This window comes from Gallus gallus, chromosome 5, assembly GCF_016699485.2.
Source record: "Gallus gallus isolate bGalGal1 chromosome 5, bGalGal1.mat.broiler.GRCg7b, whole genome shotgun sequence".
In the NCBI taxonomy this organism is placed as follows: domain Eukaryota; kingdom Metazoa; phylum Chordata; class Aves; order Galliformes; family Phasianidae; genus Gallus; species Gallus gallus.
In genome coordinates, this window is record NC_052536.1 from 36112731 (window position 1) to 36134114 (window position 21384).

Below are 21384 nucleotides of genomic sequence, written 5' to 3' on the forward strand. Positions count from 1 at the left end.
ACACAAAAAAGGGAGGACAAAAATTTCCAGTAAAGAAGTTCTGTGAAGAAACAAGCTTGCAGCAATCAGTAAAAGTGAGGGAAAAGACAGTGAGAATTAAATGTCTTTCTACTACCAATCAAACTTCTATATTATGTCTTTATTTTTGGTTGCTAAGTTTGCGACATTTATTTTAAAGTATTTCAATTACTTAAAAAGACTTCCACAGCTAATCAGTTACAACTGATACATATTTTGGCTAAATACCTATAATTACAGTTGTTTCATACCTGAGCCCCGGTTACTGATGTTGTGTAACAAGCAGTCCTGATTGCTGACATCAGCCCACTTAATGTTCCTGCATTTATGTGATAATTAGATAAAATCAAATAAAGACTTTCTAGTAACTTCATAGAATACAGTAAACATATTTACTGAGATTAACATAGATCTAAAATATTATTTATGGTTTCATCTCTTTCTGACAGCAGAAAGGAGCAGGAAAACATGGAAGCATCTAGGAATGATTACTTACTTTAAGATAGGTTTTCCACAGTGTAGCCGTGTACAGCTCTGTGATATGAGGTGAGAACTGTAGAAAGAGGTATTATCTTTGATTAGAACCACTATTTAGAATACAATTTATGATGTTATGCTTAGGACATTTCTTCTTTTCCCATCTCTACAATCTCTCACACTCTTAGACCACTACTACTACAACAATAGCACTGCATGTTTGGGATGTGCTAGAATATACAGATGACCAAACTTAGGAGTCCATGAACATGTGGAAATGAAGTTCTGTGCAGAAATGGTGCCTCAAAGATATTTTAGAATATCAGCTTCAAAAAGGGGAATGAGCAAAGTGACCATAGCAGCAGCCTCCCAGACATGGTGGCCACCCAGGCCAGGTGCATCCTGAGGAGGCTGGCATTTTCTCCTTGGTTTGTAGGCCGGGAAGCTTTGCAGCCTGTCAGGCTGTACACAAACAAGTGGACGAATTCCAGCTCTCAAAGCTTTCTGCTCTTCCCTGTGCAAATCTTTATTTCACTGACTTGGTCACTCAGCCCTGCTAACGCCCCTCCTGTGAGGCACCCCATGATAGCGCTTTTTGGATCAGTTTGCTCTTCAGCTTCTCCCAGTCTGAGTAAGCTGCAGTGCTGCTTCTTTCCTTGACATCTCAGACACGTATCCTAGGCATTTGCTTTTGGCCTTTAATCCTCTTACAAGAATGGTTTCCCGCTGGCCACATGCCATAAGACTGCGAGAGCAGCTCCAACCTACCTGGCCACTCATCACAGCAAGCACTCTGAGCTCCAATTTCCAGGCTCCAGTGTGTCACTTCCCAGGCATGTCCAGCAGTTAAAATAACACAGAACTTGGGAAAATGTCAAAATCAGTTACTACCCATGGATAATGCAGCAATAGACAGCAATAACAAACCTTGCAGGTGTTTCTTCACCTCATAGGTCTTCAAACTGTGTGTTTCAAATGTCATCCTGTTAGTTCCTGTTCTCTTCCCAGTTCCTTCAATAAGATTGGACACAAATGCTTTCATACAGGACATGGCCATTCCATTGCTTCAAAATTACATCTGATTGTTCCTCATCAGGTAGAGACTTGGTAGAGACACGGTGAAAAATAGCTGATTCTACAGCCTTTCAGATAAAGCAGTGGCATAGTGGTTTAATAAAACCAATGAGAATGTACAACTGCTTTTTTTCCCCCCAGAAAATTCTTCTCATATGAACATAACCAGAGAATGAATGACTGTGTTGGATCATGTAGGAATCTAGCTAATCCAGGATGCAGTTCCTGATCAATAAGCAACTATCAAGGAAAATATCTAACAATTAGGGAAAGTACAGCAATCAGTTGCTTAATGGCTTCCTGAGCAGGGTTGCACTGGAGTCATGTTGTGGTTAAAAGCCACATGCAAGATTTTTTCCCATTAATTTGTACTCCAGGTCCAACAAAATCCTGCAGCAGTAAGACTGTGCAATGTTTCTGCTTGTTGCTTTTAAACTTGCTACTTTGTCATTTTACTGGGTACCCAATACTTCTTTCTTATTTACGTTCTCCATGTAATTCTTTGGTTTCCAAGCAGAAGAGTTTTAATATGTTAAACTAAGGCTTGGTAAGAATCTATGTTATTCTTCTGATGGTTCTGACTTTCTGAACCTATTGTAGTTAGTCTTACTCTGTGGTAGGTTCACTATAATGATATTATCTAATATGTGTCTTCACTATAGAAAAATTCATTGACATGGAGATGCTTCATGTTTTCTTCTCTATTTCCTGCAATAATTCCTAACATACCATGTCCTACATTGATCTAATATAAATAAATATTCAATCTTGGTGGCCACTAACTAAATGTCTTGAGATATTTCTACAACTCTCCATGATCAGCTTGAGGATTTTAATATCAACAGCAGTCTTTCTTCACTCACAGCACACACACACATACTCTCACCACCCCTCTCTCATCATTTTTGAGTATTCTGGACAGATAAAAAGAATTCACAGGTAACTTCCATGTTTTTCATCAGCGTAGTAAGATTTTAACATTTGTTCCTTCTTATACTTGAAGTCGAGAAACTCCCTCCTATGCCAAGTTTGCTTCTTTTAGGAGTCTATGGTGAAGAACCTCGCTGAAAACGTCTTGAAAATCTGCCACACACAATATAGCCAATATATAAGCACAGGTTTATTTATTTATTTATTTTAAGTGATCCTGGAGTTCCTAACTACTGTTTGTGTAGAAAAACTGGAAGAAAGAAAACCATTCAAATTTAGCAAATGCATAAACAGGATCCTACACATACATTAAAAATTGTTATTTTAAAACCTGTTTTGTAACTTTGCAGAGCTTGGTTATTGGCAATGCAAATAATTGCATGTAATTGGTAGTACTTTAGTATTTATTTCCCTTCCTATTCCGTATAGCTTTTATTATGAGTGGCTACTTGTAGTTAAAGAGGAGGTGCCTCACTGAAAACCCATCTCACTGAAATAAGCCTTAAGATTTACTGAAATTGAAGGGGATTTCTGAAGTTCCTGGGCTTTGCATTTGTCCTGTGCAGAAGGCAGAACATCAGATGCTGTAAGCCAAAATGATTTTTCCTAGGCAAATAGATGAACAGAGTGGAATGGTGTCATTAATAGGCATTCATCTTATTGAAGATAAATGTAGAGAGAGAAATTGTAAGGATATTTGTAGACATAGGGGGCTTAACAATACCACTAATCCACAGTCACTGAAAAAAAGAGCTACACGGAATCAGAGGATATGGGGATACCGTGCTTCTAAAAGTCCTAGGCAGCACAGCTGTTAACCACATGAGGACTTGGTCCTTCCAGCAAGAGATCCTCACTGTGTCCACATCCTGCTCTAGGTTTCCCTTTCTCTGAGCCATGTATAATACCCATGGGCAGAATACCAGGAAAACGCAAGGTGGTCTTGGTTACCAATATTGAGTTACCAATGGGAATAGTGTGTGTGCCTTGGCCCTCTTTAGTTCTGACTATGGAAGCACTGATCCTGACATTTTTTTTTACTAAGTGGAGTTGCAGAAATACCATGTGAAATATTGCTTATATATTTCAGAAGCAATTCTGAAATTTGGGATGCGGAGAATGCATTTTTTTTCCCATTCTTTGTTATTCTTTCTCAGTTACTGTTTTTGTATCCCAATTTAAAATACCAAAATCTATACTTTACTTTACAAAGCTTGCTGCTTTGATAGAGAAATGTACTTGACTCCCTACAGTTATTGCAATTGGAGGTGGATCTGATTAGGATGCTTTTCCTAATTAAGTGATATCACCTAAAGTGAGTTGCCCTACCATTGTCTCATTGCAGTGTAAAAATAACAACAGTGGAGAATGATTTGGTTATTTTATTTTCCTGATTAAAATGTCTTTACTCATTCATATTTTATAGGGTAAAATTCCACCTTAATGAAAGAAAGAGGGTCAGTTTTCTAACACAGCTAATTATGTGTCCTCATATCCCAATCATAGTTAGGGCTCAATTTCGCTGAATTCAGCAGCAGCACGTCTCAGTAGATGCACACGTAAGGAGAAAGCCCAAGGTGGATACACAGCCACCAGAGATCACAGAAAAGGTCCTTCAGAGGGCTTTTCATTCAGTCATCTCTGGGAGAAAAAGAAACTGCTCATCCCCTCCCCAGCCAGCTGCCGCATATATGCAGATCTTCATGGTGTGAAGGAAGTTCTTTGACTTCATTTGAATCCATGAGATCTGGATATTTCACATCAACTTTTTATGGTTTTGCTTTGGAAAAAAAAAAAAAAAAAGAAATAGTATATCCCCATGAGAAGCTCTAGACTTCTCTTCTTCTGTGCCCTTTTTAAAGGTCCAGCTGAGCCCATCAAAATTCTGCTCTCCTAGTAACTGCAGGTGTTACCAGAGAACAATATAAATAAAGGGGATTTTGAACATCTTTCCGTATGTTAATAATTACAAGACGGATGAGATTTGCATTTGATAAGCACTCTGTCCTTGTTTCCCTATATTTTTAGGCAACTGTTTATAAAGTTTCGTATGAAATCTTTTTAGTACACTCAGAGTTGAAAAATATGATACTAAAAGAGATGTTTCTCTGAGAAAAAGAAATAGTTGGTTGTGGAAGAAGAGATTTTGCATTTAAGTAGATAATAAAAATGAAACATATACATATATCTTTAACTGCAAGCACAGCTGATCTTACAGCTCAAAATCACATTTAAGGGAATCTTGCCCAAAATAGGCTTCAGGATCAGGCCTTGTAAGATGGATTTTTTAAGTAGAATGTTATGTAACATTTAACTCATATATAACTCATGTATTATTTGTTTCCTTGTAGCACTAAAATTACTATTTTTCACATTTGTTCTGTATGCAGCACAGTTAAAAAGAAAAAATTAAAATGGAAGTTTTGTCTCTGCCATTATGAAAGTTGAAGTAGGATTTCCTGCCTTGTTCTTTTCATTCTGACTAGTGGTGCTCCATGTAGCATATTTTATTGCTATTCTGCTGTCTTCTGTGCCCTGGTGGCTGCATGCATAGACCTTAGTGGAAAAAGACTTTCCTACAGTTCTGCACTTTCTTTCTTCTGCTTCCTTTCCCACTTTTGTTGTTTTTATTGATTCCATCACAATAAGTAACAGACTTTTGTCTGAAGATTAGGGCAGGAAGATGTCCCCAGCCTATCAATAAATTTCCTAAGCCTCGCAAGCTGTAATTTTTCAAAAAGACTTAGAGTTACATTTACATTCATAAAATAAAATGTGTAATCCTAGGGATCAGCTCTTTCACATTCAATAATGTGTACCAAAAATAATTCAGCTGAAGCCAGTGGCTTAAAATTTGTATGAGAGAGCAGAAAACCAGACTGGTGTACAAAATGGCAAACCGTTGTCACTTCTGCTAGGCAAAAATCTAGAGAAAGACAGCTGCAAGAGTTTTGTCCAAATAAGAATCTTGATACTCAGCCAAGGAGCATGAAGAAGACCAGAATTAAGTCCCAGTATTTTCTAGATGGAAGCATCTGATCGACTGCTCTGTGCTTGTGATTTTCTTTTCTTCAAAAGTTTTTATTTTCAGTTGTACACATTGCACCAAATTATCCCCTCATTAGCAGAAGACAATTTTGCTTGTTGAAAATGATAAAAAATGATGTGATTGAAGTTTCTGTTTAACAAATTTACTCTTATGGTATATCCTCCTGAACTAAAGTCTAATCTGAGCTTTCTAAAGCTCTTATCAGTCTCTTTACAACTTTGTCTCTCCAAAGTACTAAAATATTGTACCTAAACCATTTGACCTTTCACTGAGATTTATTTGCCATAAGAAACAATGACTCCAGAGACAACCCCGTGACTACTTTTATATTCTAAGTTGGCGTTGTAGCGCTGATGTGTTATTTACTAAAATCAATAAAAGTGCCAACAATAAAAATATTCATTATTATCCACTGTTGATAGAATTGCCCTCAGCATAAAGAACCCTGGCAACTTCATGAGCGAGCAGTGTCAAGTTCACAAATGTTTGATTGAAATATGAATGCGAATGCCACAATTCTGTTGTTCATTTTGAATATCTCCTATAAAAGGAGAATTAAATAATTTGAAGTCATATGCTCTATTCTAGTTGTACATCATTGCATAAAAATGAAGCTTCAGAGAAGCTAAATCACATTCTTTAAAATGCATTTAATTCAGCATTCAACTTTTGTTATAAGTTTGGGTGGGTTTTATTTTTCCCAAAAGCAAGCAAACTAATGACACAGGGTACTTGCCTCTTAAAGCGGGAGCCCTTACATTCCCTCCTCCTAATTAATCCCATCCGCAAACCCCTTTTATTTTTGCAATAACGGTGGCCCCTGTTCAGTTGGGTCTGGTACATTTACAACTGAAGGGCAGAAAATGTCTTAGCACTACTTATTTGTTGTTAAAATGTGAAGAGTGACACACCGCAAAAAAATAATAATAACTAACGCCTGAGGAAAACATGCTGTCAAGATTCAGAAAGTTCACAAGAAAGCTGTTCTACTCGGTGTGGCATTTTAAACAAAAGATCTTCTTCTCTTCAGCATTCTCTGGTAAACATCCTGGTTTAAAGACAATTATCCTAGCCTGGAAGCTCATCAGCCTCTGACCTCAAAAATACTATATATTTAGAAATATGTAAACAGTGACTGGTAAATCCCCAAATTTAAAATGTTGCATTTTAAAGCAAATCCTACTTTCCAATGTAGTGACTAATAATAATCCATTATCAAGTTGTCCTGTTCTCCACAGAAGTGAATTTACAGCCACTCCTTTGGGAAGGAAGCAGTTCAGGCACTTCGTCTCAGCTGTTAGGTAAAATGGAAGCTGGCCAGCGCACTCCTTACCCCTTACTAAAATAATAATTGTTACGTGCCTAGCTGAACTGCATGAAGTGCAGAGTCTGAACCCTTTATTTACACACCTTGCACAATCAAACGTAAGTGGAATAAATAAAATGCTTTAAGTACAGGGCTTTCCCTTTTGAAGCTGCTCGCCTTACACAGATCTCTAAGAAGTAAACTCCGCAGCCTCCTCTGGGCCAGAACATCAGTTGAATACTTGCAATAAGAGAGAATCAGATGCTATTTAAAGGCATTAAGCAAAGTGTAGATGTTTAATGCAAGTAACTTAGCTGTGCGTTTAGTTAATATGGAAATAATTATTATAATGTAGCACTTCATTATTTATAATGCATTAAATGGAGATTTTTATATGATGCCTTTACAGAGCAGATAGTTCTTTTGTGCAACAGATAACCAAAGTACACAAAAATTACAAAAAACACAAAAAGGGTGAAAGATCTTTTAAAAGCAATATGTAAGGTTTGGTGATTAAGAATAGATATTAACCCCCCAAATGCTAAGCAAATAGGATTACAAACTCCTCTGTTCAGTGGTTTTAGTCTCTCTTTTTATGGAAGGTATTTAAAATCTCTTCTCCAGTGCAGGAAAGATTGTCTGAAATACCTGCATATTTTGAATGGCTAAGCTATATATTTTCCGGTTATTTTCTTCATGCAGAGTGTGGGAAATGTTTATTCCAAAGCCCAGATGAAGCAGCGATGTGAGAAATGTTGTAAAGCATCTCATGTTGACTGAAGCTAATTAACTGCCGCGCTCCACTGTTGTTCCCAGTTTTAAGCAGCAACACACAGCACAATGCCTTTTATTTTGCTGTTTTATAGATTTTTGCTTAAAAACAGATTAATTCAGTATCTGCACAATTTCAGCTCTTTTTGCCTTAAAATGTGTTTTTGTAGATACACCAGAAATATTTCCTGTGCCATGTTGTTTTTTATGTTTCATAATAAAGTAGAATTTGATAAATCACTCGTACAATTTTGCCTTCTGTAAGTACAGTGAACATGTGAAACATGCCACTTTGTGATTACATTTTCAAATCACCACTACGTTTGTAGAGGTATGTATACAAAGAAAATAAACCTAAGCATAGAAAATCCTGAAAGAAACTCAGTGATTGATTTCCCCTTCTTCTCTCTTGTACCAGCTAACCTTGAATCAGAAATAAATGCTGTTATCCTGTACATCCTACATTTACCACCGCGTATCTAGAGAGATACATTTGGGGGTAAGAAGCTGGAATACTAAAATGTTGTTTCAGCTCTGCAGAAGCAGGCATATCGCTGTTGTGCAAATCAGATTGTTTTATTATTGAAGATGTGGGAATACATCAGAATCCATGATTTGCCTTTAGTTGATGTTACTGGAATCTTAACATCTGGAGAAAGTTTAGTGCAGTGAATTTTAGTTAATACTGAAACAAATCACCACTATTAAACAATTTGATTAAAAAAACATCTCGTTTATTCCACTGGCTACGCACACACACACACACACAAAATTACACAGTGTTTAATTTCTTATCTGACAAGCTGCAAATGTACCTATCACCTCTTCACACTGCTTCCCAATCCTTTCTCCTGGTTCCCAAAGTGCTTTTTTTATTTTTATTACTTCTTCATTCCTAGCCACACTGACTCTAGGAAGAAGAATCAGAACAAGGCAGCTATACAAAACCATAGGGTATAGAAACAAGGAATCTGAACCAAGACTGGTTCAGCTCTGCATCACATAGGAACAAATCACAATCTGCAGTAGGAGCTACAGCCCGCTTTGCATCTGTTGAGGTCAAATCTTGTCACCAGGTTGGGCTCAGCTCTCACTGCACTCCAGGGCACGAGGTTCTCCTGGTGTCTAGCAGGGTTGTGGGGAAGGAGGAATGGGCAAGGAAGGATGAAGCACACAAAAAACTTACTTCTAGCAGGGCCAGGCTGAAAAGGCTATCAGCTGTTGGACTGTGGGAGAAATCAATCACAGCTGAAATCCTGTGTATGATTTCGTTAGCAGCAGGTAGCACCTACCTGCTTCCCCAGCTGTTCTCTCCACCCTCTGTTATGCCTGTCAGGCAACCATGACATATTCTTGGGCCCCCATGAAATCACACTTCTATAAAGTGGAATTGGAGCTGAGAGGCCTCTTCAGGCTCAGGGTCAGTGAGAGCATACTACATCTTTTGTTTCTGTTGTGTTGCTCCTGCTGCTTCTGGGGATTTGAGAGCAGAGAGAGGAAGGAGAGACTTGTGACGGAGATGTTAGTTGCACGGCTTGGCAGACTGCTGCCCAGCTCCCTACTGTGCCAAAGACACCCAGAGGAGCACTGAGCCTGTCATGGCATTGCTCTCTAACTCCACCTTCTTGCTAAGTTAAAAGTCTTTTTGTCCCTTATTTTCTCTGGTTGAGGCTGGGATTTAGGCACTGTTGTGAGATGGTTAAGCTCTTCTTCATAGCATCACCATTTTCATACCAGAATACAGGAAAATAACAGGCCCTGTATGTGACAGTAGCGATCTACACTGAGGGGAAAGCAGAGGTCCATCCCAGTGATGAACACAGTTGGCTTTCAGAATATTATTTTTTTGTCTGCAGGTGAAGACACACTAAAACACCACCCTATAGGGTGCTTCCATGGGGATTAGCATAAGTAAATATACAAACAACTATTTAAAGTAGGTCTATTTGTATGGTGTTAAATAATGAGAAAAAAAGAATCCTTCTTTTCAGGACAACAATTATATTCATATCCTCATGCCTCTTCTATGTTTTCTACCTTCCCTTTCTCTGAGCTGAGTTCCCATTACTACTACCTGCACTTTTTTATTTTCAACTGTAATGATCTTAGCAGTAACAAGAGCAGGTGTGTTCAGCTCTATGTTTTCTGAAGGCATTGACTAGGTCTTCCTTAATACATTCATTCTTGGTTGACTCTGAGGACTAGATGCGTCTGAAAAATGTGCCTGTGACTTCTGTACAGTCTTAATTTATCACCTGGGGAACTTTCGTAGATTCTATATGTTACTCTAACTAACATCCCAAGTCTCCAAACTATGTATTTTAACTAACATGGTTTAGTAATGTTCTGCCTTGAAAGCAGGTCATAACTTTTCCGTAAGTAGCATGTGGTTCTTCTCTAGATCTCCCTTTAGTGGAAGTAGTTCTGTGAAATAAGGAGGCACAAAATCGGTCTTCAAATCTTATTTCAATAATCTTGTTTTGGATGTGAAGCTAGAATTGAACAAATAAGAAGATTAAGCCTAATTATTAGCTTAAAAGATTAAAATAAAAACTGTGTTTCTAGATTACTTGGGATTTCTCCTTTCCCTGTGCTGAGATTGAAGAACCCCTTCTATCAGCATTGTTATGAGTTACTGAAGCAGCCTATCACAGTAGATTTCTCAGCCCCGGTTAACTGCTGGTACACTAGCATGAACTTCCAGCTTCTGTGCCCTCTCCCTCCCTTTCACCTTGCAGTGCCTACTGAAAAGGTTTGACTGAAAACCATGCAGAAGATACATACAGAGAAGTAAAGTAGGTAGCTACGGTGTCTAATGTGAACTTTTCATTGGTAATTAGCGTTACTGTATTTTCCTGTGTCCTTGAGATGACAGGTTTGGGTTGTTTGGCTTAGAGATCCATGTCTGGTTCCTGAGATTGGAAAGACCCCAGAATTTCATGTGCTGTGAAGCAATGATGGTTAGTAATGATGGACTTGTCGGTAGAACAGTCTGAGGTGAAAAAGTAGTGCCTCTTGGTGAGACGGCAGGTGGCTGGGGAATTGATTTTCTGTCTAGTTCTCCCTACATGTGAGATGGAAGACAGAATAAGTATAGAGAAGCAGTGCTGCTAAATATGTAGAACATTAACATAGGGATAGTAGTATTTTTCTTCTTAATTTAAACTTAAATTTAACTTTTGTTCCTACTCAGTGCTTCAGAGTCTTCTGAGGGTAAATGCTTTACAGAGTTCAAGTTGGATGTAACATAAATTCAGATGTCAGGTTAATGATGGTAAGTTTGCAATGTTGTGGTCAATATTCTTGATGCACAGTAATGCCTTTTTTAAAAACATAACATGTCCTTGCAAGTACAAAAAGACCTGGTTCAAGGGTTCTTCAGAGCCACAGAAAATGAGACCAAAAAGGGCCAGGATGTTACTGCCTGCACACCACAGCAATTTCTGCATCACACTTTAGCTCCAGAAGGACATATACCTTTGAGTTAGAGTAGAGAAGGTCCTATCATACCACCCTTATGCCTTCCCTGTTAAGGATTTTCACCTTATTTCAGCTGAGCGTTGCCTAGCCTAACCTCTCAGCTATAGAGCGCAATTGTGCCTCCTTTTCCCTGTCAAATTAAAAGCACATCTTGTATAGGAAATCTTTTCTTAGTTACGTGTAGACTGATTATGTCATCTCAACCCCTTTGCTCCAGCCCTGGAAAAACAGACTTCATTGATTTTGTATACTGGAAAAGACTTTAATATTCCTTAAATAAATATAACTTCAATATCACTCCTGTTTTGGCATAGAAAAGGAGTGTATAAGAGGGAACAGAATGGAGGTACTGATTGTATTTGCTATGAATTAAAAAGAAAAAGAAAAAGAAAAAGAAAACACAATGCATTCCTAAGAGTATAATGAAGAGAGAGAAAAGAGTTTGGATTGTGGCACAGATTTTTGTTTCCAGTTGCTCTGTGAACTATGCAAGCTACAGTTATTCTTCACGTTATGACAAGACTCCTTAAAACTTGTGGTTCTTTTGCTTCAAGGTATATATTAACTGTTGATGATAATATTTGTTCAGTCCTGGTCAAAATAGAGATGTATAGCTCATGCTCTAAACTGAGATAATAACAGCAATGAAGAAGTTAGAAATAAAACGGATCTTTAGATCTTACAGCATTACTTACTGAGCATCTTACAACACTGCAAGGGGAAGAAGAGCAGCTTCTCCTGGTCCTTCTGGTCTCTGCAGCTTCTACAAAAATGCTGGATTAGAAACTACTTGGCAAGTATGTGGTGGGAGCGGTTCCAGGGTCCAAAGTACAACAAGAAGTCACAACGTAAACAAGTTTAATGAACACTACGAAGAATGTCGAGCTACAGAGTCTGCCTGTGTAAGAGCTTGGGAGAAGAGGGATCTTAAACCACCAAATGTGGATCGTGTCATATTTAATGCTGTAATTTATTGCTAGGAGACACCCCTGGAAAAGTTCAAGAAATAATGAAGTTCAGAAATCTTCCAGAAATGCCCCCAGATAACTCTCTTTTGAGTCAATTAGTCCACGCTTACCCACTTGATCACCTTGTTTTAAAAGCTGTATTACTATTGCCACAGGGCAAGACACTGAGTTATGCAAGTTACTGGTCTGATTTGACCTCGTCTTTTCTATAAAAATATTTTTCTAAGTGTACCCACTGCTTTCTGGGTAATGTTCTAATACCTGCGAACTTCTGAATGCTCACACCGTACCCATTTCTTTCCCATACTCTCAGTACTACCATCATTTTTGCCCATGCGGTAATATTCAAATATATCCCCGTGGGCCTTATCCCTTTCATTGGAACCTGTTTTTTGTTGCTGCAGTTCACTTTTTGAAATGAGCGACAGAAGTCTTTCTCACTTTAGTCGATAAAATACAAAAAATAAAAAAGAATAAATAAATGAGAGAGAGAGCTTCATTGAGGATTTCTGCAGCGGTCAAATCTGTCCTCACTTGTGAACATCCCTCACTAGATAAGCTAAAAAGTAACTCCAGCATAAACAAAAGAAGGGAATTTCTGGATGTTTTGAAGCTACTCAGCTAACTTTTCCGCAGATCTGTTTTTGATGACACTGTTTCCACCCCATGCCTATCTGGACAGACTCCTACAACTAAGAAAACCCCTGGTTTCAGGCTGTATTTTAGTGCTTACATCAAGACAGCCTGTTGGTGTCCCTCAGCACATTTCTGAGACTTATCATCCATGACCCCTTTGCTTCCCCCTCTATTTCAGGACAGAACTTCTCCGTGTTACTTCGTTGGAAAACCCATCCTTCCTTAGTGGCAATGGATTGCCAGAACAGCCAAAACAAGCTGTGTGCTGAGCCCACCTGCCTGCAGGCTGATCAGCTGCCTCCTGCTTCTAATGAGAACTGGATGAGGAGCCTCTGAAGAACAGGATTATTGTTCCATCTCGCACACTGTTTTTGCAGAGCCTTGCACATGTTAGCGATTCTCTGTGTTCTTTCTTCATGTTTGTTCCCCATTCTTAGGTCTGCTCTTCTCATTACCTTTATCTTGGAAATAAAATGCTCACTTCTCACAGGTTTTTGTTCATCCATACACAATTTTTTCTTGCCCTTCAGCATGATCAACATTGTACATCTCAGTTTCCTCGGTCAAAGTAAAACCTTTGCTGTGTAAAATTTGTTCTGCTGCTTTTGTCTTCTATTTTCTGTGAAAATCCAGCACACGTTCAACCACAAGCACTACAAGCAGGGAAAGAAGAGGGGCAGCAGAGACTCTGTGATGCTCGAAGCGGTACCCTAGAAAGCTTGTCATTCCATTACTCATCTACCCTGCTCAAGCCTGATTTAAAAAAGATTAAGTTGTCGACTGAGATGCTTTTATCTGTAAAGCAGTCTTTTAAGGCAAGAAGAATTGCTCATTCTTTCAGCCTGCAGAAAAAGACCATACTTGCCAACACGACACCGTTCAATTAAGAATAATTTCTTGATGTTAAAATCAGTGCATCCCACATTCTGCAGAGAGTATCTTTGAGTTTTGCTGATTTATTTCCTTGGAGCAACAATTATTTAGCAAATATATTTCTGCAGTGTGACAGGAAAGGAATGAAGAGCACTTTATTTTGCAGACATATCATGGTGAACCTCAGGTTTGGGAAGGGAAAATTATGTCTGTGATTATGATCTGAAAGGAAAAGACAAACGGTAAATAAACCACAGCCTTGGGGAGGGAACGAATGTCTGAGGTTTAAAAGTAATCCCGCAACACTGATCCAAAGGTGTTATTACTGCAAAAAATAATGAAGTGAAATAGGAAGACTGGCTAGTGTGCCTCCTATGGACCTGAAACAAAGTTTTTAAAGTGTTAGATTAGTCCAACACTCATCATAAAGTGTCAAACAGAGCAGCCTGAAAGCCGGGTTTGAGGCAGGCTACACACAGGAACTCTTGATGTTCCACTCCAGCGCGCAGTTCCGCACTCAGCAGCAGGACACAGACCGTTCAGAGCAACTGACTCACTTTCAGAAATGTGACTTTTTTGCTTCAGTGCTCGCAGTCGGGATGAAGTGACCCGGGCAGCATAGGCTGACCAGTCTAGAAAATGCACACGGTATTAATATTATTTTGTTACTTACTCGGGCTTCCGAGGGGAAAGAATGACAAAAGAGCAGTGTGTTATTGGTATCATTGCCTGTGGGTTATTGTGGGAAGTGAGAGGTGATAAAGAGCCGTTTGCTGTCACCAAGGAAATGCAGGATAACTTTAGGAGGCGTAATATCATTGCACCTGACCGGGTCAAGGTTATAATGGTGGTTGTTGGGCATGTGCTGATGCTATTAAACCTCTACTAGCGTGGAAGGGCTCGATCCTATTCTGCTGGGAGCAGGAGGAGGGCTCGCATCTTAACTTCGGTGGGAACATGATCGAGCCCAGACCACCTTAACATAGAATATTGGTAGCAAATGACTCACATGGGAGAAAAAAATCGGCCTAAAATTTTAAACGGAATGACCCTCCATATTTAAGGAGTTTTTGGAAGGTTCGTGCTTGACTCACAGAGACTCGGAAAAGACTTTCTGAAATGTCTTAATGACTGGAAAAGATGGAAGAGAAAAGAGAAAAAGGAGAAGACGTTTCTGTTTAAAGAAAATATTTCTGATGTGAGAGCGTAGCACTTGAAAGCTGTAATTATGTGAATGTCGGTAGTAAAAACCATCCTTCTGGGGCTGGCCAGCTGAAACCTGGGCACAAACAGAAACTTGGCATCTGAAGGAGGAAAGAATCCTGAATACGGTGGGGTGTTGTTTTTTGTTTTTGTCCCCCCCCTCTCCCTCCCCCCCTCTTTTTCACCGTGTTTGATCCTAAATTTAACGTATCGGACCACAGCACGCAGGTGGCGTGGTTAGGGTTCGGGCTTTTTGTTTGTTTGTTTCTTGTCGGGAAACCCACAGGCAGCGCAGTGCCGCGGCGAGGGCGGCTTCTTCGGAACGAGCCCAGCACCGGGACCTGCAAACACCGGCGAAGCCGCGGACCCACCGCGCAGCCGGCGGAGCCCGGCCCGCCTTCTATCCGGTGGCCGCTCCGGATCGGGCCCGGCGGCCGCGCGCAGAGCCGGCGGTGCCGCGGACATTTCCGCCCCGCGAATGGCTGCGGGTTGTTTTTAATGTCCCGCTGTTTCCTCTTCAGTTCTACCCGTGGAATCCTAAGAGCGCTTTGCACTGCGGAAAGCCGAGTAATGGGGCGGTGAGGACAAAATTCAGGGCTTGAAAAATTCGCTCAGTGCCTCGTGAATATCGCTTAAAAACCGCTCCGAAATATTCCCCGGCTTTTTAATTGAAGTAAACAAAGTGCAACAAATCCTAACTCAAATATGATTGCACTGAGATTAGGCTCTAATTGCTTAGGGTTCAGGTGGAATCTGCGGGCTAAAGCCTAGAAGAACAATCTGAATTTCACAATCATTCTGTCAAAAGCAAAGAGATGAGAGCCCACACGCTTACTAACAAGTCATTTTTAACAGTTACAAGCTTCTTACAAAGACCACACAGGGAGTCTAAGAGATGCAAATCTAATCCCTGGTCATTCCGCGGGCCTGCAACAAAGATGTACTAAAGCCCTAATAGAAAAGAAATCAGTTCTCTGTCACCAGCTCCTGGTAAAATCTATTAGAGAAAGTACGGATCTGGCATTTACAGCGGTTGCTTTTAAAGGTTAAGGACAAGTACGTATAAAAGGCGCATATATTTATTGTTATTATTATTATTTTTTTTTTTTGCGTATGAAATATTTAATAAAATCTGCTCGTCCTGTTCCGAAAGATGAATCAGTATTTATTCGGCATTCACTGAGCGAAAGAATTATCCATCCCTTTGTTCTTTTAAATGTTGACAACAGAAATTTAAAGAAAAATGTTTCTAAGGGCACTGTTCCGGGTACTGTTTTTTTCCCCTTTCTTTTCTTTCCTTTTTTTCTTCACCGTTCCCACTTGCAAAAGCACGCAGAGACCACAGAACAGGGGTCAGTCTCCTGCCAAAAACTCCGTCCCGTGCGGAGTTTGACCAAAAATGAATATTCCAGTGAAACGAATACAGAAATAAAGAGAAATAAAACGTCCCACAGCGCGGTGGCAAAGGACGCGTGGAAACAGGCAGACGTGTCACGAGCACTGCCTTCTCCTCGCCCCTCCTAAGTTTTGGTTGTAATGAGATCATCCTTTTTCTCCCTCTCCTTCGCTATATAAGGAATTCGTTCTATCACTCGGCAAACCTCACGCCGATGCAGTGAGGGACTCTATGATACTTTTGAATCGTTCAAGTTAACAAACCCAAAAGTCACTGCTTTTTAATACGGACGAACACATCCGCCAGGACGCATTTCACTGCGTACGCATGCATCACTTCTGCAGATCGACATCAACACGGAGAAGTCTCGTGCTAGTTTTTAGGTCACTGGGATTCGTGGAAGGCTCTCTCCCTCTGTGCCCGGCCCCAGTCCGCAGCCCGTGTCCCAGTAACGGGCGTCAATTAGGGCGCAGTCCTCCACTCGCACCACGCGATTTGGTTAAGTGGGAATGTGCCCGCCTGAAGGCTGCTGGGTTGGAGTAGCCCTTCTGTTTTTCCCTTGAAAATCACTGGTAATAAAATAAACGATTCACTTGTGGATGCACTAAGAGTTTTTCATCGTGGGAACCGGGGGGAGAGAGGTCTTAAATTATCCAGGGAGCCCGAGGTGACACTCCTGAAGGTGACACTGCTGTTCTAACTTGTGGCTGTGTTAGCGATGTGGGATAGATCTGACTCCTGACAACAGTCTGGCGATGGATCTCCCACACCAAAAAAAAAAAAATGATTCGCTCTTCAGTGGTTGTGTAAAAAGAGAATCGGATCGGAATTCGCCGGCGGTTCTGCTCGGATTTTGGGGTGTTTTACCGAAGCAGGGAAAGCTCGGTGCATCCCGTGGTCCTGCCGCGGCTTTAAGGGATAAACAAAACGCGTCGAACTCCATTCTGTCTGTACATCTCGATGGGGGCAGCTTGTGTGGATAATGCCAACAGAGCCTGGGTTGGGGCAGAACTTTTCCTAAGAGCGGTCCCTTCTTTCCTCTTTCACCACCTTCCAGGTGGGCGCCACGAGCAACAGTGCCCACTTTATGGAGGGACGGGACGGTAGACTGTAACTGTGGCACCTCGGGCAGAGGAGAAACCGCTCCCAAAGCCCCAAGCGCAGCCTTGGGGGCCTCCTCCACCATCTAGCCGAGCTCTAATTAGGGCTCAAAACTAATGAGCTTTTGCGGAGAGGGGAGCAGGGGCTCCTTCCTTCCCTCCTGGGGGTAGCACGGTGGCGAACCCGACGGAGATGCGTTCCCCGCTTCTTTCCTTTGCCAAAGAAGGGACAGCTTTGAGGGGCGATAGAAGGAGCGCGGGGAGCCGGACTGAGGCGGAGGGAATTGGGGGGAGGGGGTGAGGTGCTCTACGAGTCCGGCCCCAGCGAGGAGCCCCGAGGCAGCGGCAAGGATGTCCGCACAAACCCGCCCGTCGCCCTCCTCCTGCTCTGTAAAGCAGTAATAACAGCTCGCACCTCTCCGAGGGCAAATGTGGCTTTCTGCGACATTGATTTATTTATTCCAATATTTATTTATTTACCTCCTCCTCCCTTCCCGGGAGTTAATTTGGCCGTTTGAAGTGGAAGAGAATTACAAACTGGGTGGGAACGGGGATAAGCAGTGCGCTGGGACGGGCCACAGCGTTCAGCCGCACGAAGCGGTGCCTGCTACAAATCCTGAGCAGCAAACGGGGCGGGGGGCTGCGCTCGGGGCTGGGGAGCTGCCTGCAGACCTCACGCGCTGTCGGCAGCGCGCAACCAGATCAACAAGTAAACGAGGGGAATCGGAAACGTCAATTAATGTGCGAAGTGAGGTGCTGGGAGAACCATCATTTCACTGTTGGTTCCCCCCAACGTCAGCTTCTCTGCCCGCTCCTCTCCTTCAGGATGATTATGACGGAGGGTGCGTAGGCCTCCCGGCTTTCTCTGGGCTCCGGGAGGTTGAGGAGTAAGAAAGACGTTCCGAGCAAGCAGAAACGGGGAGTGCCGTCCTTCTCGGAGCAAGGACTGCTGCGGGGGGCGAGGTGACGGGGGCTCCGCTCTTCCCGCGGCTCACCCACCCCCGAGATACGTGCGGCGGCTCTTGCGCATCCTTTCTCCGCTCCGGCAGCGATACGGGCCCTACCGGGGACAGGAGAGGGGAGCCCCGGGAAGCGCTCCCCAGCATAGGGCTCCCCAGGGGAAGGGCTCTCCAGAGCAAAGCTCCCTCGGACAGGGCTGCCCCGGGCAGTGCGCTCAGCTCCGCGTTCTCTGGCCCCGAGCTGTTCTCCGTGCACGTGTCCCTCCTCAGGGCCTTAATTCAAAAGCAATTTATCGTTTTATAAAAAATAGCCCGGCGTTCTTAATTAAATGACTGTTAACCCTAAGGCTTTGACAGGACAGTCAACATGCTTTTCCAATCAATACTTTTCTTGTTGTTTTTCTTTATTCCTTTTTCTTTTCTTTTCCCCAATGGGAGAGTCTCGGTGTAAATCGAATCCTTGCTTTCTAAAGCAATGAAGCAACATTTTCAAATAGAACGTTATTTTGAAAATGCTGCGTGATTAAAGCATCGTGGAAAAGCTTTGCAACGAGGAGAAAATATTTGGTGCTCGTCTGCCGACTCTCTCACCTACCACCTACTCTGAATGCGTCCTGTATCTTCCATCGTGTCCGGCCCTCATGATTGCAAATAGGGCTGTTTTCAAATGGAAATAGGACTTCCAAACTGATTATGTGTATTGAATCGGAATCACTCGCTAGATCCTCTTGTTTAAAATGTATTGAAAAAGAGCGATGGTTGCCCAGCTCTGAAACTGGCTGCTTCTCATCTCGGGGAGGTCGATCTATTTTGCAACTTTTTGCTATTTTATAATGTTTCAGCAAGATAATTACGTTGCCATCGTGGAAGGGCGATGCGGTGACACAAACACCCCCTCCCCCGGTACACCTCCACGCACGCAACCCCCCGGCGCACACCTCCAGCCCCCTGCGCGGAGCCCCACTCTGTGCCCTCCCCGCGGCCCGTGGCCCTCAGCCCTCACGCCTCGGGCTGCCCACGGGTGTCCCGGCACCTGTCCGCCACTCTCGGCGGCCCTGGAAACCGGGCACAAAACACGCGAACCGCCAGCACCCCACGAGGAGGGAGATCCTGACGGCAGGAAGCGACCCCGCCTGCCCCCCCCCCCCCCCCCCGCCCCCGGGCTGCCTCACTCCCCTCGCCCTAACTTTTCCGTCCAGGAGCTGCTACCCGTCGACCGGAGCCAAGGAAACTGAAGTCGGGCTGGAGGATGGGGGGGCCGCAGGGGCCCAAGTCTGGGCTAGCTTTGGAGGGCGGGGGCCGTGGGGTCACCCGCTGCGGGCACGACGACGGTCAGCACCAAGGTGCCAGCGCTGGGAGCTGACCTCCTGCTCTCCCTCTGTGCGCCCGATACCTTTCAGAAGCCACAAGTTCATGCTGCCGCATCTCGTCCTTGAGCTTTTTTAGGGCTTAGCACGGCACTTCCCTGCCGTTCCCTAGCTCGATGGGCTCTGTTGAACGAGGGGCAGCCTCGTCCCCTTCCCCCTACCCCCGAGCTCCCCAGACCGGCACCAGGAGCAGTCCTGGGCCGGCCCTGCGCCCACAGCCCCCGGGGCCATCGCCCCGCGTGCCAGGGGATGGGGCCGCTGAGAACGGCCGGATCCCACGTCTAAAAAAGTAAGAGGGGGACGGGCGCTGCCCGCGGGTGCGGGTTTTGTTCCGTCCGGCCGTGCAGCACCTGGGATCGCTAGCGTTTGTGCCTTGCTTGGAAGAAAGCTGGGGCAAAAAGACGCTCGCCGGGCACAGGAGGGCGCGATGAGGCCCGTCACCGTCCCTTGAGCACTGCGACCGAACGGCGGCGAAAATGTGGGTCACTTGCTGCTTCCCCAGCGGGGCCGGGTCCCGCCAGGCACTTTGGATGGGCGAGAGCGGCACGGGTCGTAGGGCAGCTCTCGCTCCAAAGCGACAGCTCTGTACCTCCGCTTCCAAACCGCACAGTAGCCCTATAGACACCCCTCGGAGTTCGTGCGGCCATAGGTAGCACCGGGACATGGGCGCGCACATCCCGCCTAACCACGCCGCGCTGGTCACCCATTGCTTCTACTCCTCTTCGCCATGAGCGAATGCGGAGATGAAGGGTACGGGGAGCTGCGTGCGCACGTTCCGCAGAAGGAACAGTGCGGTGTGAGGCGGCGCGAAGGTTAAGAGCAAATTCCCAGAGTAAGGAGATAGAGAGAAAGGTGGCATTTGGAAGAGCTTATCTGAGAAACAGCGGCAGCGACAACAAAAAGTTTAAGGAACAAAAGCACCGAGTGGATCTGCAGACGGACCGTGTCCCAGAGCCACGTTATTAGGTCACTAACACGCTGGGATGAACTCAGCCACTTCAGCAACACCTCTGCTACGAAGCAAAAAGTCGGTCCCCGCGAGCCCCCAGGTGTGCGCACGTCTGTCGCGCATAATTACGTGTGTGAATTTACTCCATGGAGGAGAAGGACTGCGGTGAAATCCACCAAAACAGATGGAAGTGAAGAGCTGAACCTCGCGTTGACACTACCTTTCTTTTTTCTTTTCCGTTTTCTTTTTCTTTTTCTTTTCCTTTTTCTTTTTCTTTTCCTTTTTTTTTTTTTTTCCTTTTTTCTTTCCTTTTCTGTTTGAACTCCTGTGTCCGTGCGCTTTATTCTCTTCCTTTGCACCGTCAGGAAGCACCGTACCGATGTGCGCCCGCCAGGACACACTGGGAGTTCCCATCGAACAGACGCAAAGGGTCGCACACGTTTGCTAAAATCGGCGGTGCGCATTCACTCACTCGCTAAAGAAGCACAGCTTACAAACCGATGTAAAATTACCGGGAACGTCCCGCTGTGTCTAAGAAACACCTCCCAGAAAGCGGTAACCATAATATTCAGACTTAGTTATTAGGGAGAGACCTGTGGCTGCCAGTGGAACCGACCCAAGCAGCGTCAGTCACCTGCTAAATATTTTTAGAATAAACAGTTTTAGGGTTTGGGGTCGGTTTTTTTTTCTTTTTTTCTTTTTTTTTTTTCTTTTTTCTTAAGTTTTTTAAGCCAGTTCGGGACTGTCAGTTGCCCTGTTCTTGCATAGTTAATGCATTCGGCCTTTTGTAAATGTCTGCTTCGTCATGTAATTCTAAAAAAATACATG

General features: G+C 43.3%; 1 long non-coding RNA gene across 6 annotated transcripts in view; it reads right to left on the reverse strand.

Annotated features, from left to right (window-relative positions):
* LOC112532498 overlaps positions 1-19033 on the reverse strand; it is a 71213-nt gene extending 52180 nt beyond the window's left edge. For 4 of the 6 annotated variants that reach the window (XR_005860514.2, XR_005860510.2, XR_005860511.2 and 1 more), the window contains exon 1: positions 515-19033. This is a non-coding gene — a long non-coding RNA (uncharacterized LOC112532498). The remainder of the gene's footprint in view (positions 1-514) is intronic. The other 2 variants (XR_005860512.2, XR_005860513.2) reach the window with 1 other exon arrangement.
* Positions 19034-21384: the final 2351 nt, after the last annotated feature.